At 39.4% G+C, this 19576-nt stretch overlaps 2 protein-coding genes across 7 annotated transcripts in view; one reads left to right on the forward strand and one right to left on the reverse strand.

The window, feature by feature from the left end:
• The window catches only part of LOC132782136 (uncharacterized protein C7orf50), a 112484-nt gene that overhangs the window by 55269 nt on the left and 37639 nt on the right, over positions 1–19576 (forward strand). The window lies entirely within an intron of this gene.
• LOC137094715 (probable G-protein coupled receptor 146) overlaps positions 1–19576 on the reverse strand; it is a 41438-nt gene that overhangs the window by 14297 nt on the left and 7565 nt on the right. For 2 of the 3 annotated variants that reach the window (XM_067461300.1, XM_060786834.2), the window contains exon 1: positions 1619–1901. The gene's annotated coding sequence lies outside the window, so the exon portion shown is untranslated. Of the gene's footprint in view, positions 1–1618; positions 1902–19576 lie in introns of those variants that run through there. The other variant, XM_067461299.1, reaches the window with a different exon arrangement.

The following is a 19576-nucleotide window of genomic DNA, read 5'->3' on the forward strand; positions in this document are numbered from 1 at the left end:
TTGGCCTCATGTAAGCCCACCAAGTCCCTTGGGGAGATGGTAGCGGAGTACAAATAAAGTTTTATTTATTATTCTATTATCCTGTATTAGAACATTTGCTAATTCACACATAAACCAAACACCCTTTTACTTAATCTCTAGTGTAATGTGCTTCCATTTAATAGAAAGAGTTTACTTATAAGTAACTTCCTTAATTCTCCTGCACCTTGTTTCTTAAATATATTCATTAGCCCAATGTAAACAATTTTTAAATATTTTTTCAACCAACTTTGCTGTTCAGTTTCTATGAAAATAATACATTTTGAGAAGCCTAAGATATCACTGCGCCACTTTGAGGGACAGGTGCTTGAAATGGGAATAATTAATTGCATTGATACAATTTTTCCATTCGATAATAATTATTCTCTCTTTCATTGTCTAGGTTGCTATTGTGTTGTTTTGAAGAGTATTTTATTTATTTATTTATTTATTTATTTATTTGCTTAATGTCCAGCGTATGCCAAATTTTCAAAGACATTAAAATCTAACTTTATTTGGGATTTAATTGCATCTTTTTTCTGTGGCAGTTTGACTTCGAGTTCTTATAGGAATATATATGACTGTGTTGGCTACAAGTTTCAAATATCTCTTATACATGAGCATACCTTTGCAGGAAACTGCTTCTGGCTACATTTCCTGGAGTGTTCCCTGAAGAGAGAAGCAGCCCTTATCAAATGTTATTGTCCTGAGTCCAGGGTATTATCTCCCTGGAAAGTACAAACTTGTACACTTTGATGGACTATATTCCAATGGATTAATCTGTTAATCTTTGAGGTACTGCAAGACTCCTTGTTCTAAGCTCATACAGCGTTTCATTTTGGTCTTGCTTAATTCTGTAGTCGACATGGAGACACCAGACTTATGAGAATGCTTTATGTCTGTATATATAATGAATACATATAATATTGCAAAATATGATTCATGTTTTTTTAAAAATCAGTGTTAGCATTAAAGTCCTGCGTGTCTGTTACAATATAATGAAGTCTATGTTTTTATTATTTTCTTCTCTTCAGTTTAATTAAAAAGAAACCAGATGGTTGGTTAAGAGGTTTAGTTGCTGATCCTAATACTGTATATTTAATATTACATATAAAAATAAAACATACTTGTCGAGATGTGAAACATATAGTAGCTCTTTCACCACATTTTGTTATATTTTGGGTATATATCTCAAACTTCTCTGTTTGCAAAACTTCATGTTTTGGGAGTGAAAAGAAAATACCAAATGAATGTTAACTGGTCTATTTTGGAGTGTACATTGAGTTGCTTTCCAAATTTCTTTTAACGTTAAGATTGCTTAATATAAAATTAAGGAAGATCTAATTAGAATTGAGATTGGTGTTATGCATACATACTTCCCTCATTCTTGTTGGAAAATGTAACATAACAATGTTTTCATATCATTGCTTTTAATTGCAAATAACATAACAATTGCATGCTGCACTCTGATGCCGAAATCTGATGGCGCTGTTCACTAGCTGCCTGTGTGCATTACAGAATGAATGCTATTGCACAGAACACATTTTTATTTCTGTTCAAAAGAGCAAGCTGTATAAAGCGAGCCTGCGGGCTCACTCACCTGGTGCCCGGCCTCAGTCCATGCAGGTCTTCATTGCAGGCAAAACTACATTGTGCTCCTCCAATGGGAACTTTTTCCGTGCAAGTTCAGCCCAAGCGCTGGTGTCTCATTTCTGCGAAGGGTAAACAATAGCAGAGCTTAGAGGAAGAATGCTGACTCCGCTGCATCCCTGTTGTTAGTGGCACCGCTGTTCCGTTTATTCACGTGACCTCCCCCAACACATCCATACACAACATAATCCTTTAAGCTGTGGCTGTGCCTGTCGATTGGTGGAGAGCTCTGTTACAAAATCAAGCCCTCCACAGTGATATCTCTGAGTGATTAAGCCGGGAGGGTGAAGGGGCATTCATCATGAGGTCCGATTACTGCCCTCAGGCCAGTTTGCCTCTCCAAGAAGCCTATTTGTATTTTTATATATTAAGAAGGCATTTACTAGTCAGAAAATAGTTAAACCTTTTCATACCATTGCACAATAAAAACTCCTATCAAAATCAGACACACCATAGGAACATGATGGAGAATGAACTTTGGAGCATCTCTCATTGAATGGTCTCATTAAAAAGAGACGTAGTGAAGCGTGTAAAGTCTTTCTGTGAAACAGTCCAGGAAGGTTTTCTTTTTGCAGTCTATCAAACATAGTAGCATTATTTTAATAATAAGATAGCCCTAAGAAAAATAATAATGCTAGAATGGGTTCTATAATAATACAGTATCCATGCTGACACATAATATTTCCCCGTGATAAAAGTGGCCTTCACTTGTTTTTACCTAGATAGATAGATAGATAGATAGATAGGTGGATAGGTGGATAGGTGGATAGATATAGATATAAATATGTATGTGCGTGTATGTTTCCTTTGCTCCACTGGCTGCCGATAAGTTTCCAGCAGCTTCACTGGCTGCCGATAAGTTTCCAGTCCCAATTCAAGGTTCAGGTTATGACCTACAAAGGCCTAAATGGTTTGGGCCTTTCTTTGTGATCTCATCTCCCCCTACAAATCGGCACGAGCTCCAAGATCTTCCGGGGAGATCATCCTCTCGCTTCCACCACCATCTCAAGCATGACTGGTGGGGATGAGGGAGAGGGCCTTCTCGGTGGTGGCACCCCGACTTTGAAACACTCTCCCCAGGGAGATTAGGCAAGCCCCCACACTGTCATCCTTTCTCAGGGATTTGAAAACTTGGATGTTCCAACAAGCATTCGAGAATGACTAGTCCCTATAAATGCCCAGTCCCTAGGTTGCCAGATAGCACTTTGTTTTGCACTTCATCCACTTCCCCGGCCCCATGGTACACTGTTTGCACTATTCCTTGCCCAGCCTTTCTTAGCTTGGACGCAGGGCTTGTAAGACATATCTGTTTTGACAGGCCTTTGATTTTTGATATTGCTGTTTTTAAATTGTTTTAAAATTGTGTTAGATTTTAGCCGTTCTTGTAACCCGCTCCGAGCCCCAGGTAAGTGGCGGCATATAAGTTCAAATAATAAATAAATAAATAAATTATCCTGGTCACTTCCTGATGGAGCTCCATGGCAATTAGTTTTATACTTTCATGTTCTAGCTTGTTTTTATCTGGGTTGTTGTTTTTTATGATGTTTTTATTTTAATATGTTTTGTTTTATGGATTGTTTTTGCTTGTATGTTTTGTGGACTTCTGTCCCATACGTAAGCCGCCCGGATGGGGTATAAGAATAAAGTTGTTATTGTTGTTGTTGTTGTTGTTGTTGTTTGGGCAATATCTTTAGCTGACTTAAACATTTCTCAGTTCTTTCCCAAAAAGCTTCTACTTGTAATTTATCAAATTCACATTTACAGAATCATAGAATCATAGAAATGAACAAGACCTCTTAAGCTATAATGTCCAACCTTTGCTTGATGGAAGAACTTGAGCTAAAACATCTCCTGCAGGTCTTTTTCTAAAGACATCCAAAGAAAGAGACTCCATCACCTCTTTCATTGGCCCATTGCTGGCGTATCCTCTAAAATTCAGTTGGAATCTACCCTCCTGTAACTTTAAACCATTAGGCCTGGTGCAGAAGAGAACAAACCTGCATCCTTTCTGTGGCAGCCATTGAGCTATTTAAAGAATGCAGTCATGTCTACCAACCCTTAGTCTTCTCTTCAACTATCTCAACCTTTCCACATATGTTTTGTTCTCAGTGCCTGTTATCATCCTTTCTGCCCTTGTCTGAACCTGCTCCAACTTGTTTATCACCTTCCTAAAATGAGACGCCCAGAGCTGAACACAGCACTCCAGATGAAGCCCGACTAATACAGAATACAATAGGAGTATTATTTCCCTTAATGCAGTCTTAGTATTTGCTTTCTTTGCTGCAGCATCACACTTCTGGGTCATGTTCAAATTATGTTTAACAATAATCTCAAGGTCCTTTCCCATGTATAGCTGATAAGCTTACGTATCCAACTATATTCCCCATCCTCTCCGTATGTATTCGATTTTTGTTGAATTTGGCTATTTTTTGTTGAATTTTATTCTCTTTATCCCAAGGTGATCTTAGTATGAAAGTAAATGTAATCCAGCTCATCCTAGATTGGTTTGGGTTTGTTTCTCCCTATAGACAGGAAATCATAGCTAGAAGGATGGTATTTTTGCAGCAACTGCTTTTGGGAGCAGTCCTTTCTACCCATTTGGGTTGTTCAGAAAACCACATTTATTCCGTACATTCCAGCAGTTTTTGCCCTAATGTTTACTGTTCCTTTTTCTGCTGAACCTTTGTGTGTGTCCACTAACTGAGGATAACACTTCACGATCTGATGCAGTGAACTCTAATCTGTAAACACATATGTCAGAATAAATCAATTAATCTTTTAAGGTACCATGAAACGTTTTGTTGTTGGAAGAGACCTAAACCAGTCTCCAAGTTTCTCTTATCTGCAGTTCTTTCAGATGCAGCTCAAGGCAAGTATTTTATCTCTTAGGCCTTTTCAGTTACACACTGAGTTGTGTTGGCTTTTATGTATTTGTAACAGGAAGGGCTTATCTTTTCTCCCTTTCTTTTTTATCTCTTTTAAAAGCCAGCATGGAGAAGTGGCAGTCTTTGCACCCAAATTTAATAGCAGAGCATTGCTGTTTCCTTGAAGATGGATGGCATGTATAATGCTCCCAGATATGTAAAATTACCCCTTGATGTGTCTCTGTATTACACTTGCTATTCAGTAAGTAACTGAGGTGTAAATTCTGTTACGTCTGTATACATGTCCACAGTAATACACTCCGCATTAGAATTTGACAGAATCACCAAGGCATGGATCAGTCTGTTTGAGATAAAAGCTACTCTGAGCCGCTTATATGATTTTATAAATGGTTCATGCAGTTCTTTAAAATTCATTAGCACCCTGTATTTCTGCCTTGTACACACTTTCAATATATTTCGGTAGCAACTGAAGGCATGTCTCAATATGGAAATACCACTCAACAAGGGATTTAATAAGAGCATTGCTTATGTTGAGCAATGGCATGTTATCTTCACAGTTCTCACAATCATAGGTTCCCTTTTTTCCACTCTTGTTATTTCTTAGTCTGAAGAATCTAACACCATACTTGATTTAATGGGTTGTGGATGCTTATCTTTCCCTGCTCTTCACTATCTTTTGTTAGTTGCTGCATTCCATTGAAGTGAATGAGCTCAAAAAGATCTGAGAGTCCTATCTCTTGGATGCACGAAACCTATCCAGGGGCTTATTTGTATTTCTAATCTTGAGCACCAGAGCCCTGGAAGTTCACTGTTAGGTCAGCTTTGGTGTGACAGATGTCTTTAGATTTTAAATGCAAAGTTGGCTGCTCTGCATGCAGCTGTATCCGTTGGGTAATTCTTTCCTGGTTTATATAGATGCACATTTTCCTAGGTATACTTTTAGCTTGCTTGTTATACAGGTGTCATGGACTACTACAATAAACTTATTGTGGGACTAGGCTTGAAAATGGTTTGAAAATACCAGCTGTTGCAGGCATGGCCTTCCACCGAACTTACAAGAAAGGAAGATTTGTGTGCCATTATGCTGGCCACCAGTGAGTTTTAATTAAATTACGTTATTGGTTTAAAAATATTTTTAAAAACCCTTAAAGTTCTCCATTGTGTGGAGTCTACATATCTCTCCTTATTCTCGCTTTCCCTTCTATTTCCATCATTGACAACTTTTTAGAAGAAAGAGCTTTTTCAGTTACCCCAAGGCTTTGTAATGACCTTTTAAGATAAGTCTATGTGTATCATTCCCTGGTTTAGTTAATACACAATTGCTTCATTTTTGAGATGCTGTTGTTTAGTAAATATATAATTGCTTTGTCTTCGGCGTGTTACTGTTGCTGTTTTGCAGATCTATAGGAGAAGTGGCACACAAATATAATAAGTGAATGTAAATAAATCTTGCCACTTTACTATTGCTACTATATGCATTTGGAAAAACAAGAGTGCAGTTCCCTCAGTATGAGCCTCCTCCATGGGCTCTTTCACTCCCTTCTGATTTTAAAATGGGACCCCGTGCTTTGGAGACATTCACTATTAAGAGATGATGAACCCTGCAAATGCGTCTTTAAGGCTTTCTTGCACAACACTGGCAAATATTAGAAAGTCATTGTGTATTTCTTTGAATTTCGTGCAATGACTCTGGGACACCAGCTTCAAATTCAAGCTCAACCATGGAGACCACTACATGATCTTGGTCAGGTCACATTATCTCGGCCTTAAGAAATACATTGGTAAAAAAAACATGACAAGGTCTCCATAAACTGAGATGATTTGAAAGACGTGACTAACTAATTTGAAAGAACACAAGGGAAAAATGAGCCAAGGGACAAGCGAACGTTTTAATCCAGTGTCGCCAGTAAATGGACTACTGTTCGTTTATTTTTTGCTACACAAACCTTGAATCAGGTAATTTTCTCAACTCTGGTTTTAGTAATTATGTACAAAGGGGGGAGGGGCAGAAAAATCTCCAGAGTCCCAGTGTTAAGGTCATTCTCTTCCACAGCTCTGATGCATGGAATAATGTAAACTTGAAGTAATTCATTTCTGACAATACTTTGGTAAGGGAAACAGGTATTCTGCGAAAGGGTATCTCCAGTGCAAAATAGTCAAGGGCCTTCTTAACATTCAATTCAAGTTTTCCTTTTGCAATTCTTCGTAGCAGACAGAGAGGAAACCTCAAATCAGAGAAACTGCAAATGAAGTTTCATTCTGATGGAGTGAAACTGCCTATGGTGCAATCTTAGTATTTCTCTCCCACTCCGCCCCCAACGAGCAGCTTCTTAGAAATGGTTTGTTACCAAAGGAGAATTGATTATTTTATGCAGTTCCTCCTGGCACCAAGTTTAAAATCATTTGGGCTTTGTAAAACCTGTGAAGAGGGAAGGATTAAACAAATGTGTAGCCATCGTTTGCAGTTCTGTGAGTCTGTGCATGATGGATGTCATCTTAACAAGGTTGTTTAAAGAGATGAGCAGATTCAGTTTGTGTTTTATAGCTTTTGAGCTGGTGATGAATGGGCTGAGAGACTGAAATCCTGGTTCGCATCTTACCTCAGCCATGAACTCGCTGCATGACCTTAAGCAAACCTCTCGGCCTGCCTCAGCCCAGATGGCCATAAATAGAGGGGAATACTGACCTAGTTTGCAGGGCTATTTCGCAGATTATTGAGGATATGTGTGTGAAACACTCAAGGGTTGTACAAATATCAAATGTTAATAATTTTGGTCAGCATTAGGCTTTCCTTCCATATTTTGTAATCAAGAAGAACAATTTGAGGGGCAATTAAAACCACTGAAAATGCTGGATTGGTTTTCAACAGTGGAATGAATTACACACCAAGCCAAAGCTTCTTTAGGATGTTCAGCAGTTGATACTTCATATGTGCCATGTTATTATTACCTTTGCTGAGGTCCTTTTTCAAATGTTCCAGACAATGAAAATAGGGAATGCAAAAGTATGGTTAATTCACTTTTCCTTCATATTCTAATGTGTCAAGCTGCTTTTAGACATTTGGGGGCAGTGTGATACAGTGGAAAATAATCAAGTTTAGACTTAGATCGCTGTTTAGCCATGCAGCTCTGCAGATGGCCTTGGGGAAGTTGTAATTGCTCATTGCACCCTAATATAATTGCCCTTAAAAAGAAAGCAGTTTTGACCTGAAATAATCAAATGGATGGAGGGGTTGCTGTTGGTTAAAGGCATTGAGTATGGTTTTAGTACAGTTTTATTTTCTATTCAATTGTTGGAATTTGTTAGAGCTGCATGATTCCATGACAAAAAAAAAATGCTGAATTTATTTTAGGTACCACATCAAAGATTTAAAGTACAAATGCCACACTTATTCAGCACTTTGTGTATTTGAATGTAAAATCCAAAAAAGATGTGAGGGCTTTTATAGGCTTATATAGGGATCCATGGGGTAGCCCCTGGTGGCGCAGTGGGTTAAACTGCTGAGCTGCTGAACTTGCTGACCGAAAGGTCATCAGTTTGAATACGGGGAACAGGATGAGCTCCTGCTGTTAGCCCCAGCTTCAGCCAACCTAGCAGTTTGGAAACATACAAATGTGAGTAGATCAATAGGTACCACTCCAGCAGGAAGGTAACAACACTCCATGCAGTCATGCTGGCCACATGACCTTAACGGTGTCTACAGACAACGCCGTGTCTTCAGCCTAGAAATTGAGATGAGCACCAACCCCCAGAGTCAGACACGACTGGACATAATGTCAGGGGAAAACCTTTAACTTTACCTATAGAGATCCATAGTAATTAGATGATATGCTTCTTGGCCATTAGAAATATAAATGTCCCCAAAGATTTTTGAATCCCAAGCAGTCAGAGTTTATATGAATGGAACTTTGCTGCTCCTTGAAATATTTATAGTACACCAGCACACAGCATCTGTTATTCCATTTACTGAACTAAAGAAAAGCTACATTCAGGATGTAGCTCAAGTCATACATTTTTGTAGATGATATGATGGCTGATCAGAAGGAAATAGTTTTGGCTAATCACCATGGAGCAGAGCAACCTTCCTGTTAATACATAAGTGCCTTACTGTGTTCTTGAACTTTTTCTTCTGATCCAATTATCGCTTGGGCTTAAAGGGGACAAGTTTATCCCTTTAGGATCTTTGTGAAAAACAAACTGCTTCTACCATATAGAGTAAAGCCTGCAGAAATACACTGGCTGCACATTACAGATTAAGAATCCCTTAGCCAATATACTCCAAAATCTGAAATTGTTGGCATGAGTGATGTATCTATGTGCAAATATAGAAATTCCAAACTTAGGGAGAGGAAGGAAAGAAACCCAAACACCTTTATTTGCAAAATTTTCGAAGATGGGATATCAACTTGGGCTTGAAAGTGGAACCCGTGAAACTAAACCATTGATCTCCATCTTTAATATCTGTCCATGTAAGCGTCCTTATGGTTCACGAAAGTTATTTTCAAAGTTCCTACTTTGTGTGAGTTTTTTCCATTTTGATATGTTTTCCAAGGAACTTAGGCATTTTTTCAGTGTAACTTTTTATATTATTTCATAGGATTGAGGTGTACATTTTATTGTTAAATGCTGCCATGTCTCGTTGCATGTCTGTTTTGTGACCATCTGAAAGGGCTTCTACTCTCCCCCTGTGACTTTCCATTGTATGGGAAGGTCACTAATATTGAACTTACTACCTTTCAGAAAGTCTTTCCAAACATGGCTGATCTTCTCTGCATGGAACATCTCCATCGGAATATGAATGTTTCTCAGAAGAGAGTGTGATTTCTGTTGCAACTTGTTGGCCTTCCAAACCCAATGTACCCTTTCAAGTTAAAATTCATTCACGAGGGTTTTGGCATTGAGGTGTGATCTCATTATCCCTTACTACATCTCATTTCCCATAAAAGCTTTGACAGAAAAAAACCCACAAATTAAACCTCACAGTACGATAGAGCTTAGGCAAGGATAGAGAGTATAAAGAGAGCATCAATACCAGTGTTTCGTAGCTACAAGCAGGAGATAAAATTCATACCACAACTGTTGCAGTATGCAGCAAAAAAAAGCCAGTAAGTCAGCAGTCTTTCAGCATTACACATTGGCTTTGCTCATAGTTCCATTATCTCTCCTCGATAATTCTGTTAATATTATTTGTTCTCTGTGTTAATAATCCCTGCAAGTTCATTTAGGACGGAAATGTACTGCTAAATCGGCAACACAACACTTCCGTCACAGTGACTCCACTTGCATTCCTCAGCCGTCCATCCTCCCCACCATGTTTACATAACTTTTTAAAAAGCCTATTCTTTTCACAGTGTATCAGGGAAGCTTACATTTGCATTGCTTTCACCTTGTAGCCAGGCATTTGTTGGGCCAGAATAATCCTGTTAAAATGACTTAAGTGCACCTGGGCTACCTCGATAGCTTTGCTTGTATTTGCAGTATTTCATAGTATTCAGCGATCAGTGATATGTGCAAACATCCTTGCAGATGTTTGCATGGTGTTCTTCACATACTTGTCTGTTTACTTTTGTTGCTCTTCCAGCTGATGCAGAACAAACAATGCGATTGCCTCTAATTGAGAAACTCTTCTAAAACTGACAGCTCAGCACAGCACAGCTAATATTCCATGTGTTGAGTGTTCTAGGAAGTTGTGTTTCTTGAGCATTAATTTTGAAATTGAGGCATGTTTCAAAAGCACTTTTGTGATACAATATGGGTGGTGTGTGGGGAGATTGCCGTTGTTGAAAGAGGAAAGAGAAGTTGCAAGCCTTGGATTGTACCTGAAGAAAGAAGTTCATGCAATCCCAGCCATTGTTGCAACACATGGTTAATTAATACCAAAGTTGTTCTCATACTGACTTCCTCGCTGAGCAATTCTGTTCCATGTTCTGAGACTTCAAGCATGTGGTACACTTCCTTTTGGGTTTATTTTGGACTCTAACGTCAGATGGACACATCCGTCAAGCCTGATCTGCAAGTGCCTGTACGTGAAATTATATTTGGTAGAGGTATCACTCTTTCAATAGACATACCCTTTTTAGATCTTTGAGATCTCAAGCAACAGTTTCAGGGATGAAGCTTCTCAATTTCAGCTTTTCGGATCAATGCCTAGAGCAGCCAAGCAGAACCGTATTACCTCCTTTCCATGCTTTCTACTTTCTCTTTGCATCACAGTGCTTTGCTACCTGCCTACAGGAACCAGCTGTTCCTTGCTGAGCTGTGAGGAAGTTAATGGGAATTGAGCCAAGGGCAGAGATATGGGGAAAGAATCTTCCAGCTACAACATTGTGAGAAAAATAGCAGGCAAGAGATATTCCATCCACAAGCTTCTAAATCAGAACAGTTTGTGGCTGGAACTAGTCACTCTATACTTGACATTATTATAGTGAGTTCTTTCTAAACCAACAAACCCATTTGTGAAAGAGTTAGATAACTTTGGTTATTTCTCTAACAAATGCGTCTTGTCAGTAACAAGCTTTGTATTCAACGCAAATGAAAGGAAATATCATATCTGTTCTTGAGCACAACAATAAGCCTATGTAGGAATGGGCGAGGAATCAAAATATCCCGAAGGCACCAGATCGAGGAAGTGAAGATGGTTAGTCCTTGTCAAAATATTACAATTTAGACTGAAAGCCAGTGCTTTGAGAGTTGGACCAGAACTCCTGGAAAACAGAATTTGAATCCCCATTTTAGTCCCAGAGACCTACTGGCTGAACTTGGGAAAGTCATACTCTCCCAACTGAAGGTGAAGACAATGGCATCCTCTTCTGATGAAATTTGCCAAGACAACCCTAGGATAGCATTGCCATAAATGGAATCAGCTTCAAGGAACACACACACATACACGTTAAACGGTAATGTTGGCAGCATTGTAGAAGAATGGCCGTGGGAAGCAACTTAAGTATCTTTTTTTCTAGTCTACACAATTTCTAGAAGGGTGTCTATATTATGCTAAAGCACCAAAAAAAAAAAAAGCAGTGATACCTTGTGGCCACTTAAACCACTTTACTATGGCATACATTTGTAAGAACCACTGAAATCTGGACTCAAACACTCCAGTTATAGCCTATATTGTAATAATTAAGAGGATGTCATTTTAATTAGTTTCTGCCTTAACTAGAATCCTAATTCTGATCCAGAGAGCAGCCCATTTTGTGGATTTTAATGGAGTACAGAAAATCACATCTGTCCAGACACTAAGTGATCTTGGAACTTGCTTTAAAACACCCTTTCCTATTTTCTTTCTCATCTCAATAACATTTAGACATTCATTCAAATAGCAGGGGCCAGGCACAAAAGTGTGCAGTTTTGGTGTGCGTATGAACATATTTTTTTTGTATATTTGAAAGTGCAGATTGAAATGCCTGAGTCTTGCAAAAACTTGGAACTACTCTGATGTAACTTGTAGTTGGAAAGTTACAAAATACCATTTCACACAGTAAGCGGCTGTGTAATTTGGATGTGCTTTGAAGTAAAATCGATTTTTTTTCCAGCTCAGAGATAATGCCAGTTGTCACTCAGCATCTGGGTGGATGTTGTATTTTGTAAGCCATTAAAATGCCTGAAACACTGATACTTAAATGAGTTTTGGTTTTAGAGAGGACATGATATATCTAGCTGTTGAGGACAAACAATTTTCCCCTTTTGGTTTCTTACTGTAGAAAAACCAGACATGTGTATATTTTTATTGGGATATTGAATCACTTCTTGATAAGCCTAAATGGAGTTGGAGGCCAAACTGGTCATCATCCCTGTTCTTTATGAAATGTTAAATTGTTCATATTTAATTTTCTGGAGACAGTATAATCCATTTAAACCATGGTTGCATCTAGATCACCGAAAATTATATGGCTTTAGCATTGATGAACCCTCCGTTGGCCCTACAGCTTATTGCATTTGTTCATACACACATTAATAATTAAACACAATGTTGAAATTGGGAGCCACAACAATGTAAATGTTTTTGGACCCTTTAGATATAGCTATTAATGGAACAAGAGCTGTTTTTATCCTCGGCCATGTGACAATGGCCAGCCTTTCTCAGAGTGTCCTTCAGGGCTACAGTCCAAAATCCTCTCAGTATAGATATCCCCAAGTAGAGATTGGTTAGTACAATGCAATCCCCATGAAGAATGGCAGCATTTCACAACACACTGTTCTATACACAGCTGCCATGTTCAACATTGCTATATCCACAATCTTGCTTCTGTCATCGTCAGTGAAATTCACCCATTGTGCTGTTGTGAATCATTTGTAATGCCATTTATGCATGCAAAGGTCACTAATAGGGTGCTATTTTCGACAGGTTAGACTGCTGTTCCTCTCATACACATTGTCTGGTCTGGACAAGAATTATGGGACTTATAAAACACTGTCTCTGGAGGGTGCCAGTTTTAAGAAAAACTGGGGCCCCTTCTACACTGACATATAAAATCCAGATTATTTGCTTTGAACTGGATTATATGGCAGTGTAGAAGGTGTAGTGTGTAAGAGGCCTGAGAGATATCACATCGAAAGATCATGACTTAGGAGAAGCCCATTGACAGACTTCAGGCCTGAGCAAAAAGTTTGAACGTAGGAAGAAAACTCCTATGTCATACTAGGCACAAACCCATTTCTGGCTGTGGGATTTGGTAATGGTTCTGACAGGGTCACAAAACCTTTCATCTGGAAATGAGGAAGTGCCAGCAGTATTCCCCAGGATATGGGGTTTGCTGGAGTTTGACTCTCCATACTGGCATTCAAGGGGAGATTTGTCCTTGTACAAGTTTTGTTTTGTGTTCATAGCAAATAAACGGAGCTCACATCCCTTTGATGTTAGTTGCAAAGTTCCATGGTGGCATTCTTAGATGTTGTGCCATGTATGAATGCAATGTTTACTGGCTCATCTCAGAAGAGGATACGGACATAACAATATCAGTTTATTATAGAATCATAGAGTTGGAAGAGACCTCATGGGCTATCTAGTCCAACCCCCTACCAAGAAGCAGGAAAATCGCATTCAAAGCAGCCTCGACAAATGGCCATCCTCTGTTTAAAAGCCTCCAAAGAAGAAGCCTCCACCACACTCCAGGGCAGAGAGTTCCACTGCTGAACAGCTCTCAAACTCAAGAAGTTCTTCCTCGTGTTCAGGTGGAATCTCCTTTCCTGTAGTTTGAACCCATTTTTACTATAAAAAGAGTGGTAATTTGTCTTGAATGCCTTAGAAATGAGAAAGGAAGGTTGCAATTAGTTATCTTCATTCACTAATTTTGGATTGAAATCAGTTACATTTGTCTAAGGCTACAGTTTACCAAGATTTGGGGGCAAATATTGACCCCAAGACACATTGCAAGTGCCTATCAATGGTCAAAATTAGCTAATTAAGTAATATTTTGAAATACTGAAAAAAGAGTGCATTAAAATTCCTGTGACCTCTGAGGAAAGCTAATAAAACAGAATTTAACTAAAGAGCCTGCTTTGTTTCTTTTGTGCGTGTACCAAATCAAGTACCGTCTTAAAGGCTTTTGTTCCAGTTCATATTTTTCTCTTCCAACCTGCATTCTTTCAGATAAAAAGTGTATGCGATAAGGAAGCGGCACTAAATTATACATTTGATGAGCCATTGTGCAGCTCTCCTCATGGTCCAACGTGATCTTTTGCCAGTCGCTTGTCACCTTCAGGGGATGACACATCATTTCCCACATAGACTTGCTTTCAAAGAAAATCATAGGACAAAACCGACAAAGGTTACATGTTGCTAGCCTAAGCGATGCCCGGAATCTTTTAGAAACATCATAAATTGGCTTAGTACAGGAAATTGATTTGAACAGGGCACTTAAGAAGAAACTGGACTCCTCTTAATACTAATGGAGAGAGAGGGAAGGTATTCCTAGAACTCTATGTTGGACCAACAGAGTCTTGTTTTCCCCTATGAGAACATACTTCCTCTAGGTCTGAAACAGGAATGAGGACTGGAAATGTTGGCAAGTAACAATGTATAAAAAGAAGGATACATTTTATGTGTTTTGTAAAATATATACTGAACACACACCATGATACCTAATTTTACTGTCTCTCTAATGCATCATGTTAACTGTGTTGTATATGACTGTTTAATCTGAAAATTGATTAAAAGTCTTTTCTCTGGATTGTTTAACTACAGAAGTGAACAGTGAGAGTAGATTGATTTGGATATATACAGAGATGTTAGTTTGGAGGATGCTTTGCTTATGGTAGCACAAAGAAATGCCAAACCAGGACTAGGTATTGACTAGTAGACAAGGCACATTGAGAACCTGTCCCTTCAGAATCCTATAGTGCAGGCGTGGGCAAACTTGGGGGCTGCATGGTGGGCCAGAGCAGGGTGGGTGGGCCGGGTCCTCCCCAAGCTCGCTGCCTGCCCTTTCTCTTCTCTTTTGGAGACAAAAAGTGAAGGAAAGACAAGAAACGTCCGGATCTCAAAAGTGTTAGACTAGATCAGGATGAGGTGGTGGACAGGAGAGAAAAAATGTATCAATTAGACCCAGTATTGCGTACTCCTCAGGCATGTAGCTGGGAGGGGGGTTTGGGGGGCTTGAGCCCCCCCCCCCCGAAATTCTCATGGTGGTCCGCGAGAAGGCCTTACTGGTACATTATTTAAACTGTTATGTTATTCATATCATGATCTGATCACCATGCTCAATATATCCCATATGCATGGGGGTATTGAGGCAAAGTTCAAACCAGAGTTGGCCAGTTAGGATGAATAACAAACAATGCTTGCCTAGCCTTGAGCCAAGCCCTCCTTTGACCACTTGTCCACATAGTGACAAACAAGTGATTTGTTACTGATTCTAAATTAGTTTAAAATCTGGCAAAACTGTTAAGCTTAAACACCTAACTAAAGACATTTTTCCTTATCATCATGTATTAGGGACAAAAGGGGGGAAATGATGAAGCATTGATGTACATGCATATCCTGGTGTATAGGAAAGAAAGCAGTTTCTATAAAAAGGTGCGGTTGTAGACAGCTTGAGAACTCTAATGGTATTTTGACTGGTGTTGCTTGTGTTTCCTGAATGTGTTTTGTAGAGATTGGTGGACAGGAAGTAAGTTCAATAGAAAACGTTCAAAACACTCAGATCTAGGAAGCAGCAGATCCTGCAGCCAAAGCAGATTATTGTGGGGGTGTTTCTTCTTATATGTATATCTCCCAGACTTGGTTGTAGCATGATTACTTTTAGGTCACCTCTTGTATGTGGGGCTGCATAACTACTACAAATTGTTCATTTTAGGTTTAAAGCTTATTATTATGACCTGATTTTATCCTTTGTAACAGAAAAAAAAATAGAAAAGTCAGGAAGTAATTGTTTGTCAAGAAATAAATGGGCATGTAAAACCATAAACCTGAGTGCGGAAGGTGATATTATACATCTTTTAGGGAGTACATGTTAAGTTTCACAAGCAGGTATCATCTTAGTGACTTTTTCGTTTTACCTTGTTAAAGTTATAAAACTTACACAGATGAAGTTTATTCCAGGATAAAGCATGTGGTGAAGAGGACACAAGTCAAAGACAGAGTTGTGAACCAACCTGTCTTTGTGAACCTGGTGAACCAACCTGGACACAGCATATTATTTGAGAATACAGAAATGGTGGACCACTCTAACAACTACCATGTCAGACTACACAGAAAAACCATTGATATCCACAAACATGTGGACAATTTCAACAGAAAGAAAGATACCATGAAAATGAACAAAATCTGGCTGCCAGTATTAAAAACTCTAAAATCATAAATGTAAATAAAGACAGGGGAGCTCCAGATAAGAAACAGTCAGGAACAGCTAATCACTTCTCAACAAAGGATGCCCCCAGGCAGTAAGAAGCCACATCTTGAGAACTGCTAGGCCATCAAATGCTAATCAAGGTAGCCAATTGAAACATTTACACCTACCTCCAACAGACAAGAGTTCTTTCTCCCAACCTTTGACATTCCACAGATTCACAATCTCTGAGGATGCCTGCCACAGATGCAGGCGAAACGTCAGGAGAGAATGGCCATACAGCTCGAAAAACTTACAGCAACCCAGTGATTCCGGCCATGAAAGCCTTTTGACAACACATCAAAGGCAGAGTGTTTTCATTGTGGTATCTGCAACTCTCATGGGTTGATAGAACAAGGAAGAAACCTGGAATGCCTACTCGGAGAAGCTTTGAGTGAGTCTTTATTGAAAGCAGAAAGCTACCCCCCCCCCCCCCATTTTTCCCCATCATTGCATTCATTGAGAGATGAAGGTTTGACATACCACCTTCTGGCCCAATACACATGTAGTCTGTGGAAGGGATTTCCTTCAGGTTTTAAATATTCAGATTTATGTACACAGATCTGGATTTGTTTCTCAGAGAAAAGTATATAATCTGTCTCTGGAGATAAAGTCTCTCAGTTTAATTTCTGCTTGGACAACACAGAAAAGCTATTTTACTCTCTCTCCATTATCCTCTCCTCACATCCTAAAGGCTAATTTCCCCATCTTTTTTCTCATGCTCATAGATTATCTCCTTTCCATCCATGTGTGCCTTATTATAAAGCTTTATGGGATAAAAATCTACACTCTTAATATCGTGTCTTGGTTAGGAATTGGTTTTGTTGAACAAGTGTGCTAAATCTAAACGATGTAAGGGGCCCTTGGCATCTATCTTTTGTTTCTATCCCAGGAATGAAAAGTCAATTGAATTTATATTCTTTTTCCATGCAGGTCCATATGTGGACTTGTGTGTAGGTGGAGGAAGGAAAATGCAAAGAGCAGGGCTTCTGCCTTGACACGAAGCCCAAACTCACGCAGCTGCCTCACATATGGCCCCTGCTTGAACTCATTTATCTCCTGACACTCGATAGCTGGCTTCTCCCGGGGCAGGAAAAGGCTGGTGGAGTGGAATACTTCTCATTGCTAATAGTGATTGCTGGGTTCCATATAATCTGCAGCTTCAATTCATATGGAAAGTGGAGGAAGAAAGGGCGCCCACATGCGGGCGTCCACACAGCCGTTCAAGCTAATTGAAGGCGCCACATTCTGTGTTCCTTGGGCTTAGTGGTTTTTCTGAGCAGTAATCGCTTCATGCTTTGGAGTCTTAGATCTTCTCATGAGTTTGGCTTTTATTTGAATTTTAAAAAACTACTCAAAGCCAATAAAACTGTCACGTGCAGAATATTTTATATGCCTGGGCCATGAAGCACCTTGTTTTATGCAAAGGTTGTGCCATTGTCTGCATTTCTTGAGGCTTTTGGGGGTTCCTGGTACATTTCACGAGAACTGGAAGCCAGCGCAAGCTATTATGCAGGTTAGAGATTTGGGGTGCTTGAAAATCGAGTCTTTCCTTCTTCCAAAGAGAAATCTGTGGGCCTACCTCATAGAGAACAGTGATTTCCCTTCTTCCCATTAGTCACAAACAAAGTCTGTCTGTGACTTTGGATCAAAACCTAGGATTTGTTACACTCAGGAAGCAAAAGCATTTCTAAACAAGTGAACTGAGCTTTCTTACTGGTTCTGGGAGCCATCAATCACTAGGAATATAAAATGTATGCGGCCAGTCCACATTGTATTAAACACAAGTAAGAATTGGCATGGTCATACCAGTACTCTGTTTTCAGTTTCCTTGGTGATATTTTTGGCTCTTCAGGGCAGTAAGAATTGCCCAGAGTGAAGCTGTTGCCCATTTGGCTTTGCCTTGACAGTGGACATAATTCAAAGGACTACTTCAGTCATACCTAGGAGGTTTTTAAAATAGTTATTCATAGATCTTGTACCTGTGCAGATCAGCATGTCACATGTTAGAAGTAGCAACCTTCCAAGCCTCCACTAACTGTTAATGTATAGATTTGTTAACCTGTATTCTATGTGTATGTTGATTTGCCAGTATGGTGTGAGAGGAGTCATAGATATGATTGCCTTGAACATGTGCAGATTCAGGACTCCATTTTGTGTTCAGTTTGCGTCAGATCTCTTTGGAGGTAGACGTGTTTGTTTTTAGACTTCAGTATTATAAGTCTACTTACTACTTCATTGGATATGGATGTGTGTGCTCATGGACTTGAGTGACTACAGATATTTGTTGTTGTTCATTCGTTCAGTTGTTTCCTACTCTTTGTGACTTCATGGACCAGTCCACGCCAGAGCTCCCTGTTGGCCATCACCGCCCCCAGGTCCTTCAAGGTCAAGCCAGTCACTTCAAGGATACCATCCATCCATCTTGCCCTTGGTTGGCCCCTCTTCCTTTTCCCTTCCATTTTCCCCAGCATAATTGTCTTCTCTAAGCTTTCCTTTATTCTCATGATGTGGCCAAAGTACTTCATCTTGGTCTCTACTATTCTTCCCTCCAATGAGCAGTCAGGCTTTATTTCCTGAAATATGGCCTGGTTGGATCTTCTCGCTGTCCAAGGCACTCTCAGCACTTTCCTCCAACACCACAGTTCAAAAGCATCTATCTTCCTTCGCTCAGCCTTCCCTATGGTCCAGCTCTCACATCTGTAGATGACTATGGGGAATACCATTGCTTTGACTATGCGGATCTTTGTTGCCAGTGTGATGTCTCTACTGACTACAGATATACATAAAGACATTTAAAGGTTGCAACTGCAAATTTTACTTCAAAGAAACAACCATCCTCTGCTAACCAGATATATTTTTGTAGTGGCCTGTCTGTATCCTTGGCCATTTAAAGACATAGTTCTTCAGTTTAACAACTGAGCTACCTGTGTGCTATTACATTAATACTTTATGAATATCACTTGTCTTAAGGGTTGACTTCTGGCGAGGTCATACTTTTCTTGACCTGTGGTTTTCAAGTGGTCTCCATGTTCATGGAGATTTGCATTTGCCAAGCGGAGGTAACATCATTTTTACCTTTGCAATAAGGTTATGGTGATCTGGAATTTCCAATAGATTATGGAATTTCCATTATCACACAGTTCACTTTCTCCCTCGCTCCTTCCCACTGCCTTAGAAAAATGAAGCTTGCTC

Source organism: Anolis sagrei, chromosome Y (assembly GCF_037176765.1).
Source record: "Anolis sagrei isolate rAnoSag1 chromosome Y, rAnoSag1.mat, whole genome shotgun sequence".
Lineage (NCBI taxonomy): Eukaryota > Metazoa > Chordata > Lepidosauria > Squamata > Dactyloidae > Anolis > Anolis sagrei.